Below are 12,733 nucleotides of genomic sequence, written 5' to 3'. Positions count from 1 at the left end.
AGGTGGCAAGAGAGCAAACCAGTGGGATACATCAGCACAGGCAAGCCCATGTGCACCACTCATCTCCCAGAGAAGCACTGACTTATTATCACATGAGAGCGTTAGTGCACAAGGATGAAGCTGGGGAGAATCAGAAAAGGGATGTTTGCAATACAGAAAGTCAAAGGTGCTGGCTGGAGAATCAGACAAACGTGACTGCTCTCATCGATAGAGATGAAAGCAGCCATCTGGCAGAAAATGAGGTGGTAATGAAGGAATTGAGCTAAACTCAGGAGCCCTGGAAGATGAGGTTGGAGTCTGATGTTCTTTATGGGTTTGATAGGCCAAGAGATGCAGTGAATAAGTTCTTCAATCACTGTGTGTGAGTGTACATCATAGCTAATCACAAGCATGGTTTGACTCAGAAAGACTCGCACCGAGTGTGTCTTTGCCTACTGACCTGTGGGTAGCTCTGTTTCATATCCACTCAGCTCATTTCCTCGGTAAGAAATTTTGTTCACCACTTGAAATTACATGTCAAGACCCTCTACATTGGTTGTATGAGGCTACTGGAAGTTAGTCACTGCCACGGTATGGCTCGGTGGTGATTGAGCTGGCAGAGCACTCTCAATGCCATTTTGCAGTCTGTGAGTTTAGCACTGTGACCACCCAGTGCAGCAGCTCTCAAAATGAGGAGCAAAGAGAGGTTTTTTCTGTCTGGTCTTGGGAGAGGAGAAAAGTACAAACTGCCAGGCCATTGGGGGAATGGGAATGGCCAGAGAAGATGGCTGGGCAGAGACGGGACTGGCAAAGGAGCCCCATATGAGGGTAGGGTGGGCAGTGTCTGGGGATAAGCAGACATTTCCATGCTGAAATCAGAAATTAGTTTGTAGTCCTCCCCCGGCTCCTGCCACTGCCTGTCTCAAAAGCTCAAGTCTAATTTCTATTCCCATCAAGATGACCCTACACCATTGATTTCCTGAGATCCTACAGAAATTACAGGGCATGGTACTGAGCAACACAAAGAAATGAGCAGTTTGCAGTATCACTAAAGCACCTGTTAAATGTTTTACAGACTGCCTAGCTGACAGCTCAAAAACTACCTGTCAGTGGGGAATTGTCATCCAACTGTTTTTTTTCTAGTAGGGTTTGCAAGTGTTGGTACGAGGCCAACACCACTCTGTGTTTCCATCAGCAGTCTGAAATTGAGTATAATTGATCAGCTGACAAAAGGTGACGGCACAACAATTTGTAATGGGTCGTGGTGGGAAGCAAGATGCGCCCGTTCCTGGGCTACAGTCGGTGGATGCAGAATCACATCACCCCTGGAAGGGTTCTTGGGCCTTTACTGAGCCAGCAACTGAACAAGCATTTTTAATGTAGTGACATGATAAAACCTTTGCTAGCAGAATTTTTTAAGCTATAAGTGGAGGATCGGTGCATATAAATAGGAAGGTGGGAGATACTGTCTGACTGTCCTTTATGTATTGCATACCATTTTGTTGGTCTTATTTTGAAAACACGTTTGAGGAAAATGGAGAGGGGCAGGAAAGATCCATGAAGGTGTTCAAGCACTTATACTGAGACACATAGCTCAGGCAGGTTATTTTAACAAAGATGGAAGGTTAAAGGATGACTTGTTGATTCCTCATGTTGGGGAAAATACCAAGTACCAAAAGCTCTCTTGTATCTTGAGACAAAACACGTACCAAAACGTACAGCTTGGCAAGGAGCCATGTTCAGGTTGGCACATTTAACCATGAGGACCAGGGAAGAGGTTGATTCTCAGCCTCTGGTGGTCTGCAAATCAAAAAGTGGAAGACAAGCTCTAGCCCTGCGCTGTTATGGGTATGAATAGCAGCAACTGCAAGGTTCAAGTCACTTGGCTCAATGCAGAGTTCAGTAGGTGAAATAAAAGGACCTATACAGGGTAGCCTGTATATCACAGTGGTAGCCTGTAGTAGCTTTTCTGGTTTCCTGGCCAGCTCTGCAGGTATGTTTTTTATGCAGCAATACAAGCAAGAAGCAGTTATTTTCATCAGCAGGGTCTTTTCTGTGTTTGAAAGTGCTTGGGCGAACATTAGCTGATTGGAGAGGTGTACTCTTAATGAACATCACACTGGGAGTGTCAACCATATCTGTTTTTCTTTTCCAAGCAAAAAGATGCAGACTGACTGCATCTTTCTGAATTCTGCTGCAGTGCCCTTTAGGTAATCATGGGAAAAAAGAGGTTCAGTGGTGTTGCCACATCTGACTGCAAAAGTAGAAATCGGTCTTCTCTAGTTTCAGTGTATTTGCTTCTGAAAAAAATGATCACCTCTCATTGACAGTGCACCAGAATATGAAACACTGTAGTTACTCAGTTAGAAACAACTTGCTGCTGCTCCTGTCTGTTTAGTCTTCGCCCACTCAGCTCATGTCACTCAGAAAAGGACTTCCATTGAAAGGAGGGGATGCCTCACAGGCTTGCCAGATTGCAGTTTAATTGGCTTCATTCCCCAGAGACTAAGACTCAGAAGAAGTTTTCAAAGTTGAAATGACAGTGGTGCAAGAAATGGTTTCCTCCTTCTCCTTCACTTTAGCATCCCTGCATGCATGTCCCCTCCCTACAGAGCTCACCAGCGGATTTGCTTAAGACAACCACATGCTGAGGAGCATTCAAGCCTTAACTCCAGCAGCATGTTGGGAAGGGAAGGCATGCAGAGGTGACAGCATGTGAGAACGTGCTTCCACAGAGATGCAGATGCTCTGGAGAGGAGCGGTTCCCAGCTGGGCAGGAAGAGGTGTCTGAGCTTGCCCAGAACCAAGGAGAGAGGCAGGCAGGTCTCAGCAGGGTGCATGCAGAAAGACCTCAGTAGTTGCCCACTGACAAGCTGTCAGAGACAACGTTCCCTTGCTAACTACAGTATCGCTAGTATCTGCACCCTGTGCATGACTCAGACTTTCAAAAGCATTTCAAAGCCACTAACTGGACTCAGATATGCAGTTTCTATTACTTTCTCATTACTTGTTTTAATTATCTGCTTAATTTACATTAATTGATTAGCTTGAGCCTATTCAGATTAAGACACTGTTTCTTCTCATTCAGACCAGCTACTGTCTACAACTGTCCCTGGCTCTGTACAGAAACAATGGAGAAAGGATGGAGCATCCACTGTGGAGGCCAAACTGGTTATTTATAATAGCTTGCCAGAATAGGCCCACTGCTCATGGGCAGACTGAGAAACTCTGACTAAATCTGCAATGCATGGCTATTCCTTGAGATAAGGTCTTGACTGGATTCTGGGAACTGAAGTTGTCGCTAACCCCCAACAGAGGTTGAGCACCTCCTGCAGCCAGAGGTAAGGAGTACCAGATCAGAGGGGTAGGACACAGGGATGTGTGGGAAGTGAACAGTACCTGGAAATTACACCGTATGCATGACAAACACGCACTGTCAAATGTTTGCTGTCTGAACTCTACACGTACATCAGGCTACTGGAGGTAGCCCAGAGCAGGCTATTTATCTGGTACCTGTTCTTTCTTGAACGATGGGCATTTCAGTCCCTTCTCAGCTTTGTGGCTCTAGTCCGGAGAAAGGCAATGGGCATCCTTCCCTAACTGCCCAAGCAAGGAGGCTCTTTGTGGTGTAGAACACACAAACACTCCTCCCCACACTGATATGTGCGTTTGAGGCAGCATGTTTACAAATTCCTCCGAGAGGAGCAAAACGACTCAAAAAAGCAAGTACCTGACCCACCAGATTATCTGCTGCCCCCCTGTTTCAGACTGCTGAATTGGGAAGTGCTAATTCTTGTTGCTTGTCCTTTTGCTTCATTTTCATGGAAAGTATAAGCCACTGTTGGAAAGAAATGTAGTTACAGCTTCAACTGGGTGACACTACAGACTAGATAGGAAGCTATAGACTAGATAGGAAGGGAAAGCTGAGAGCACTGCAGCACTGACACTCTGTAAGTGCCACACTGCTCACAGACCCTGGGAAGGATTTATTGAGGTCTTGACATGAATATGCTGTAGGTGCAGCAGCTTTTTGCTACAGGTCTATTGGAACAACTCTATAAATTGCTACACTTCACTGCTGATATGTTCAATTGTCCACAGAGGTGTGGTACTCATGGTACAATGTCTTCCAAAACCTATCTAGATTATCCAGAATTAGCAAAACTATATCTATTTTAGGATACTTAGTGCTCTCTCAACAGCCTGTCTTGGGATGACAGTGCACACCCTGGTTCTCATGGTCTTATTATGGTATATAGACTAAGGCATTGCTGAGCACACCCAGCAAGCAGGAGGTCTGCTTTCAATAGCTGTGCTGCTGGGCTCTATGCAACTCCTTCTTCCAGCTGAGTAATGGGCAGCTGGAAAGGGCAGCTGGTAAGCAGCTATTTAAGAGACTGGTAAGTCATCTAACTGAGCTTTAACAAGCCTATAGGACCTTCTGCTTGGATTTGGCCAGCCGGGCAGGGGACCTGCTGTGTGTCTAGTCTCCAGGAAACAGCATCAAGTTTGCAGCCTCTCACACTGTTCCAGTAAAGAAATAGGCAATCTTTAAGGGTGATGTCTTCCAAAAGATTTAGTGCCTGATTCCAAATCTCAGTATTCACACTCCTTCTTTAGCTGCTGCTTAGTCTTGGAAACCCCAGTTTCCAAGTGTAACCCATCTGCCAGAACTCAACTGGCAACAACAAGGGCTGCACTCAAGCTTAACGGTGTGAGCCAGAAACAAGGAAAAGATCTACTAAATTTTGTTGTCCTTTGTGAGTTTATGTTCCCAACTTGCAAAGAGGAATGAGATGGCTTAATGAACATTATTTTTGTTAAAGGGGACAACAAAGCTCTAGCAAGATAGGTAAGCAGTAACCATTGCAACTATTTTCTAAAGTAGAGCTAGAACTTAAACAATTTTTACTCTATTTTCTTCTGGCGAGGCAGTGTCGTGGTTTAATCTCAGTCGGCAACTAAGCACCACGCAGTCGCTCACTCACTCCCCCCCGGTGGGATGGGGGAGAGAATCGGAAGGGTAAAAGTGAGAAAACTCATGGGTTGAGATAAAGACAGTTTAATAGGGAAAGCAAAAGCCGCGCACGCAAGCAAAGCAAAACAAGGAGTTCATTCACTACTTCCCATGGGCAGGCAGGTGTTCAGCCATCTCCAGGAAAGCAGGCCTCCATCACGTGTAACGGTTACTTGGGAAGACAAACGCCATCACTCCAAACGTCCCCCCCTTCCTTCCTCTTCCCCCAGCCTCATATACTGAGCATGACGTCATATGGTATGGAATATCCCTTTGGCCAGTTTGGCTGTGCCCCCTCCCAGCTTCTTGTGCACCTCCAGCCTTCTCAGTCAGTAGAGCATGGAAAGCTGAAAAGTCCTTGGCTAGTGTAAGCATTACCTAGCAACAACTAAAACATCGGTGCGTTATCAACTTTGTTCTCATCCTAAATCCAAAACACTGTACCAGCTACTAGGAAGGAAATTAACTCTATCCCTGCCGAAACCAGGACAGTATCCACCCCTCATTCTATACCATCTACGTCATGCTCAAGACCCATATTTTCCAGTACAACCTCATTAACCACCCACCCCGCTTTCCATCCTTTGATATAACACACAGATATCATTCCCTTAGTCTATGGACCACCCTTGTGGTGGTGTGCTAGGCCAGATGATTGCTTCCCCCTGCCTTCTTGCACTAACCTAAATGAAGAAACTAAGATTCACTCTGTTGAGTTACAAGACCTGCAATGACCTGCGCAACTTGACTTTGTCACCTGCTCCTTGCTTTGCCAGCACCCCTCTGTCTGGCCAGTCCACCCTGATACCTGTGCAAAACAAGTATATCCCAAGGCTGTTTGCTGGTCCTTCTCACCCATCACTCTGCTTGAGCCGATGTCAACAGACACCTTTTCCATGTTTCTTCCCCAGGGAGTCCTGGGGAAGGGGGGATTTGGAGGGACTGGTGATGGCAGGCTGGAGCTGGTGAGGAAAGCTGAAGGGATCTCACAGAGCCGTGCTGGTGTGAAGTGTCTGATCTGTGTGTTGCAGCCACGTGAGGAGATTGGTATGTGGTCAGCACAAACTTCCCTCCCTAATCCAGAGGGAGAGATAAGCACTGGGTTCCCATCTGAAGGTAAAAACAGTCATGTAACTAAGGACGAAGTGCTTGGGCAGGATGGCACATACAGTTAGGTGGATGTATTAGCTCTATTGGATTTATTGGAGCTATTTGTCACTTTCCAAGGAACTGTTTCCTTGTGTCCTTCAACCCCTTTCCCGCCCATCTATTTCCCATAGCAGCAGTCAGATGGATGAAATGTTACTAGCATTGTTGCACTCCATCTGTTCCCAAAAATAGAGACAAAATCATGAGGCTACAAAAATAAGCAGAAGCCTAAAGCATTTTGTTTGGTTTCAGGGGAGAAACGGCTTGTCCCTTGAGCTGCGTTACCATAATATCAGCTTTCAGCACTGGAAGAGCATCAGCCTCTGCTGAAGTTTTTGCTGTTCAGTTTGCCTAGGTGAAATTATACTGTTCCTGCTCTCATCACTCTTATTCACTGTAATCTTCGTATTGCTTTAGGCAAACTCCTTAGCTGGATTCCTCTTTGCAATAGTGAGGCTATAACCTGCGTTGCCCAGCTCCGCATCTGTCTTTCTTGGGCTGCTTCCTGAAGACGCTCCCAGAGATTAAGGGTGCCTCTTCCAAGGATTTGGAGAGACCTTTGCAAGAGCAGCATTTGTTCTCTCTGATCAGCCAGGAAGTCACTCGATGATAGTACAAAACTGGAGTACCAGCCTTCTCCAGCAGCACTGCTGGTTAAATAATGCCTGCTAGGGAAAAGAAAAAAAAAGGGGAAAATAAGACAACGAAAACAATTAATAGGTGCCATTCTGAACCACATCAATCCCATTACACCAGTAAAGGAGGATGGATGACTGAAGGACTGTGGTGATAAGGATGTCCTAGTAAGTAACCAGTAGCTTTTGTATCTGCTTTCCAGAGAATATATCTTTCACTCTCAGGAATATAATAAACTGGCTTCTTCTTGTGGACTGTAAGCTATGCCAATGTAAATCAGTGCAAATCCACTGCCTTCACTGAAGTTTTACTGCTTTATGGCAGCTGAAGGTCTGGCTCCACCACTTAATGACTCTATGGACAAATCCAAGAACTTGCTTGACAAGGTTTGTGAGTCTGCAGCTACTTACAGATGAGCCTCAAAACCAAACCAGAGGTCCACACCAGCACAAATGATCTTTTCCCAAATTTCAGGGCTAAGTCTGGAGCTACTGCACAGGTCAGGGTATCATAAGCCACCTTTTGTTTCTCCAAGGCTTCATGTCTCCCCATGTAATTTGAGCTGGAAAAATTCAATCTTGTGATTGCCTAAACAAAACTATTTCCCTGCATCTCACAGACTCCCTGGCGGTCTGAAGAGTGTGCAGCACTGCAGGCCCTGGGACACAGAAACATAGAGGTGTGTCAAGCTGAAGGGATGTTGATCCAGGCCACAGGTGCACACAGCTTTAGATCTCGCAGCAGGGTTTAGCCTGAGGCCAAAACAACAGCACTAGCGATGCCAGCAGTTTTAAGCTTTGTCTTTCTCTTGACATACCATCTCTGCATGAGGCCAGCTGCACATACATCCCAGCAGCGGAATAGCTGAGCTCTCTGAAGTTACAGAAGCAAAACTTCCTTCCACACGCTGAGCCTCACTTGTAGCTGACCTTAATTTCCCTGTACTCAGTACCCAGAAGCATTACAGACCACAATGAGGTTTGCGGCAGGGAGCTCTGAGGCCAGAAAGCGATACCTGAAAGGGTCACCGGGTCATCACTACTGCCAGGGATCTATATAGGACAGCATAAAAGAGCAAAGAAGAAAATAATAACAAAAATAGAGCTGGAAAAATGAAGCCAAAATTGCACAGGAAATAGCAGCAAAGAAGAAAAAGTGTTTGGAATAGAGTTGCTGCAAAAGGTCATTGCAAAGGTCAGGGCAGGCTCAGGGAGACAGCGATGACAGGAATACCAAGCATGTCAGGAAATGTAAATACGTTCTTTTTCCAGTGTTCACAGAGGGATAATGAGAGCAATGCCGGGGACAGCCATACATTTTCAAGGGAAGTAAAAGAAATAATGAAGGGATTCCAGGTAAAGCCAGAGTGAGTGATAAAGGAATTGCTTTTGTTGCAGGTTGTTAAAGTTTCAGGGCAAAGATTCAGCTCCTGAGGATCTCAGCAGTGAGCCGGGGCTGTGCTAGACAGAAGGACCTCCCTCGTTATGCTGCCACTGCGGTCTCGTGGCAAGGTCAGGCAAATGATGCAGGTAGTAATGAATCAGGCTCCCTGAATTCGACAGCTAGCAGGTCCAGCCGGACGGAAAACACCTGGAGAAGTGTAATTTGATTAAAAATAGTCTGTAAGGACTAACAAAAGAAAATCACGTTTAACAAATTATATGGAAACTTATTGTTCCTGAAGTGGGTAACATTAAAAGCTGACCGGCAGATGCCGTGTGTGTAATTTACCTGGCCTTCAGTACAACCTTCGGTATAGAATAAATTAATACATTAAATTTGCATTTATATAGCTCCTTTTCATCCACACACCGCAGCAAAGCACTTTGCAGACATCACGTGGGCCATACAAAAGATGCATCCGTGACAAGTTGGGACAAGATTATTGGGAAAGCAGGTCCTGAAGAGGCTGTGGATTGGAGACATGGATGCCTCTTGTTGGAGGTGCATGGTCCACACCCAGGTGCGCACAGTCTGTCCATAGAGAGCCACTTAATGATGGGGACATAAGCCTGCAAATCACTTGGAAACTATAGAAGTGAATTCCTGGTGGCCAACTCACACAGACTCTCCCTCTCTCCAAGGGGAATCCCCAAACAGGGGGTGTCTGGGCTGTCCTCTACCCTCTTGGCTTTTGGGGTATATGTTGGTTTGAAGCAGCTTCACACCTCCCAGGTCCTGCAGCAGCAGGTGGAGCTGTATTAGTCAGTACATCCTGCTCCTGCTGAGGATGGCCCATAATGAACAAGTCCCTTAGAAAAATGCATATAAAAGCTTCTATACTTTTAAGTGGCCTCTGTTATAGCAATAAGGTAACATACTGCACTTCATAGAAGCACCTAAAAGCCTCATTTAGAATTGGTCATAATATTTTAGTAGGTGATGAGGATTTTTTTCAGTGAAAAACAGCAGAATTGTTTCCAGGTAGCTGAGATGTGGTTTATATCACCCTTATAAAAAAATTAATATTTCTTTTTTTAATTTTATGCAAGATGGTTGTTGCACAGTTCTACGGTTGAAAATATTCCTGCAGGTGAATCCTGCTAACAATCACTTCAAGGTTATGCAAGGTAGGAGGATGTCTTTTTCACACTAAAAGTTTCAAAATCATGACTGATGTAGAAGAGTTAAAGATTACTTTCATGGCTCACTAGTGAAACCAGCTTGGAATTTCAAATTGTCATCTCAGAAAAATCACTATTAACGGCTCCCCCAGGCCTGGCACCACACCAGGGAAGCTGGGGGCTTGTCCTGGCACCGCATTGTCACTAATGAAGAGACAGACTCTGCCGTCCATCTCTCAAACTTAATGGCCAAATAATGAATAGAAGTTTATGGCACATACAAGAAATGGACACTGTGGATTTGTGAAGGTTTTCTAGCTTCACTTCAGCTCTACTTTGAAAACCAAATGTCACTGCGCTCTAGTTTTACTGAAGAGCGATTATGAAAAAAATGGGGGGAGGAGGTGAAATGGGGGAGAAAGGATCTGGTCTTTCCCCTCCAAGCAGTTTCCTGAATCCTGGGAAACTAAAGAGAGGTGGCAGGAACAGCCTACCAACTGTGGGTTCAGGATATAGCCCAAGGACTGCAGCACCGTGACCCCAGTTCCAGCAGAGAGGGACTGTAACTTTGTCTCCCTGCGCTCGGACCCAGGACACTATCATGTGTACGGTCATCCCCAGCCAGGCTGCTCACGGTCTCTGCCCTCTTCTGGGCGATGTAGCCTTTCCCGCCTTAGGTAACTAACTTCACAGTAATTATGTCAGCAAGGATTTTAGTAGCGTGTTGGCATGAGGTCTGCACAGTACCTTGCAGTTCCTGGTTATCGGTTTATCCTGTGGGCTTACAAGCTTTTGATTATCTCCAGCACTGCCATAGTCCCATGCAAGCACAAGGCTACGTCCCTCCACAGCTGTATGGTGCTGCAAACTTGTATGTGGAAGGAATATCTATCAGCAACTTAAGTGGCTCTAACTAGCTATTTGCAATTTTTTAAAACAAAAAGACTTTCCCCTGTTCCTTCGTAACTTGTAACCATTTTTTTCTGTTTTAAAGCTGTATAAAGTTCTTTGCCAGTATAAATAACAATAACTTAAAAATCCATCTTGAAGTTGTCTCTTCTTCAAACAATCCCTGACTTACTCCAAAAGCATTTACTACATGAAACTATTATGAGAAATTGCACTGGCAGCCAAAGACAAGCTGTCTCCAGGGTCTGATTTTAACAGATTATTTTTATTAGAAAACACCGGGGAGTGTTAGTGAATAACAACTTGGAGAACTGGTTTATGGCAGTCTTTTCAACAGCTATGTCTCTGCACTTACTCCACATCAATCTTAAATGAGTATCTCCTTCAAGGCCTATCTCATCTGCTCCAATTTTAGAAACAACTTAATAAAGTGCATTTATCACCTCTTCTCCACATGGAAGCTTGGCTAGTTCTGCCTTTACGTGGCTCTTATGTGCATCTCAACCTTGATCTCCTTTTCCTAAAAATATGCTCATCAGCCTTTTGATGAAGGGCATTTCCTCCTCCTTTTTCACTCCTTGAGGCTAACATCTCTGAGCTGTACTCATGCTGTTGCACTAAACTGTTCGTTTTTCGTAGTTCAGCTTTAATGAGGGTCAGTAATGGTTGTAGCAGGGTGCTTGTGATCCCACTGCCTTCATGTTTCAGCACTGTAAGGCATGGAGCATGGTCAATAGCGCTGTTCTGCAGGAAGGCAATGTGCTTTTCTCCCAGGCTTCCTGTGCCAGTTGATGTATATGCACAGTGGCTTCAGGGCAAGCTCCTGAGATGGAGCTAGAGTCTGCCTAAAATCCCAGGTACCACATATATATTCATTAACATCAATGTTGTTTAATGGTACCCAGTGTGTATTTTAATGAGACTTGGCTCTTAACGTGCCAGGCCTAGGTCAGGCTCTGCTCCCATCTGAAACTCCACTGGAAAGATAAACACACCTTTATGATGGAAGAAAACTGTGTTTTGGCACAATGCAAAGACGCACTAGTGTCTTCCTTCTGCTTTTCATTCTTTTCAGGGGAAATATTGATATTCTTGCTTATAATGGGGAGCAAGGGGGTATAATTCAGACTGACTCAGCTTCCAGGAGATTTTTATGCAGCCTATAGGTATTTCTCAGTAATTCTGTATTATGGGCTGACCTTGGGGCCTCTTCTCTCCAGCCCTGTTCTCAGGAGGGCCAGCTGCAATTTCAACTTCTGTGCTCAGTCCCTGTCCTTCACTCTGTCTCTTGGGGAGGGGATGGGGAGAGGGGGGACCCACCTGCATGGAGGGTGGAACCCCCCCCCCCCAAAAAAAAATCTGCCATTCCTGTGGGGAGCTGAGCTCCCCCCCTGTGTCTGCCTCACAGCGAGGACAGGACAATTCCTGGACCCTCAGGGCACCCCAGCTCTCATGGGGCTTCATGGGACTGCCCCATGCGACTGCAGTGGTAGTGCTGTGGCTTTCCACTTTAATTGGGCTGCTTTGCTAAGTTTATTTTTTTACTCTTTGATTTTGCCTCTCAGGTCATCACGGTGACCGGTTCTCTGCTCTCATACCCAATATTCCACCATTAGTATTTTATATACAGCAGGCTTGCCCAGCAGAGTCATGCACCCCTCGCTACCACGTAACCCCTTTGCTCCCACACAAACTCAGTGTGCACTGGAGGGTTCATATGCTTTCACGCTCAATCAGGTCTTGCCTCTCCTCCACCTCAGCATTGCCTCCACTGCTGTCAGCCCTTCTCTCCCCTGGGTTCCTGGGTGCCTTCCCAATGGCGTGCACATTTGCACATGAGTGTTGCTCTCCTTTTTTTCTGATGTCAACAACTGTCCCAGGTGCTGCAGATGTATATTGAGGAGCCCACTCAAGTCTAAGGTGGTTAAATGGTTTCAGGAATAAGCCATGATTGAGTTTCTGGGGATCAAAAATGGAGTAATTTCTCTCATACGTGGTGTAAGTCTTGCTTGGTGTGTGTTCAGTTCACTGTCCAAAGCTACCACTGCACACCAGGTTTGTGTGGACTTGATGGTATCACTAGCATTCATGCTTTTATGCATTGCAATAATTTCTGGAGTGACCTTCTAGTAGCCCATGTCTTGACCACTTTTAAAAGAGTAATGAATTCCTTTTAACCCACCAAAACAGAGCAGAGCATGGGCTGCCTGGTGGCGTTAGCAAAATGGTTGAACAACCAGCAGTCCTCTTGTCACAGCAATGGGAAGGAGGGATGAGCAGGAAGAAAGAGGTACATTAGCTCTTTTCATGTTGGAATAGGGAGCACGTAATAAAAAAGAAGTCATTCAGAAATAAATTACTGAGATGGCATTTAAAATAAATCAGATATATACACATGCCTATACTCACACAAAACCCTGTAAGAATTTTTTGGCAGAGAGAGGACTGATCTTGTCCCCTGCCCACCACTGGGAGCCAT

This window comes from Aptenodytes patagonicus, chromosome 2 (genome assembly GCF_965638725.1).
Source record: "Aptenodytes patagonicus chromosome 2, bAptPat1.pri.cur, whole genome shotgun sequence".
Classification (NCBI taxonomy): domain Eukaryota; kingdom Metazoa; phylum Chordata; class Aves; order Sphenisciformes; family Spheniscidae; genus Aptenodytes; species Aptenodytes patagonicus.
Note: the sequence above shows the minus strand (reverse complement) of the source record.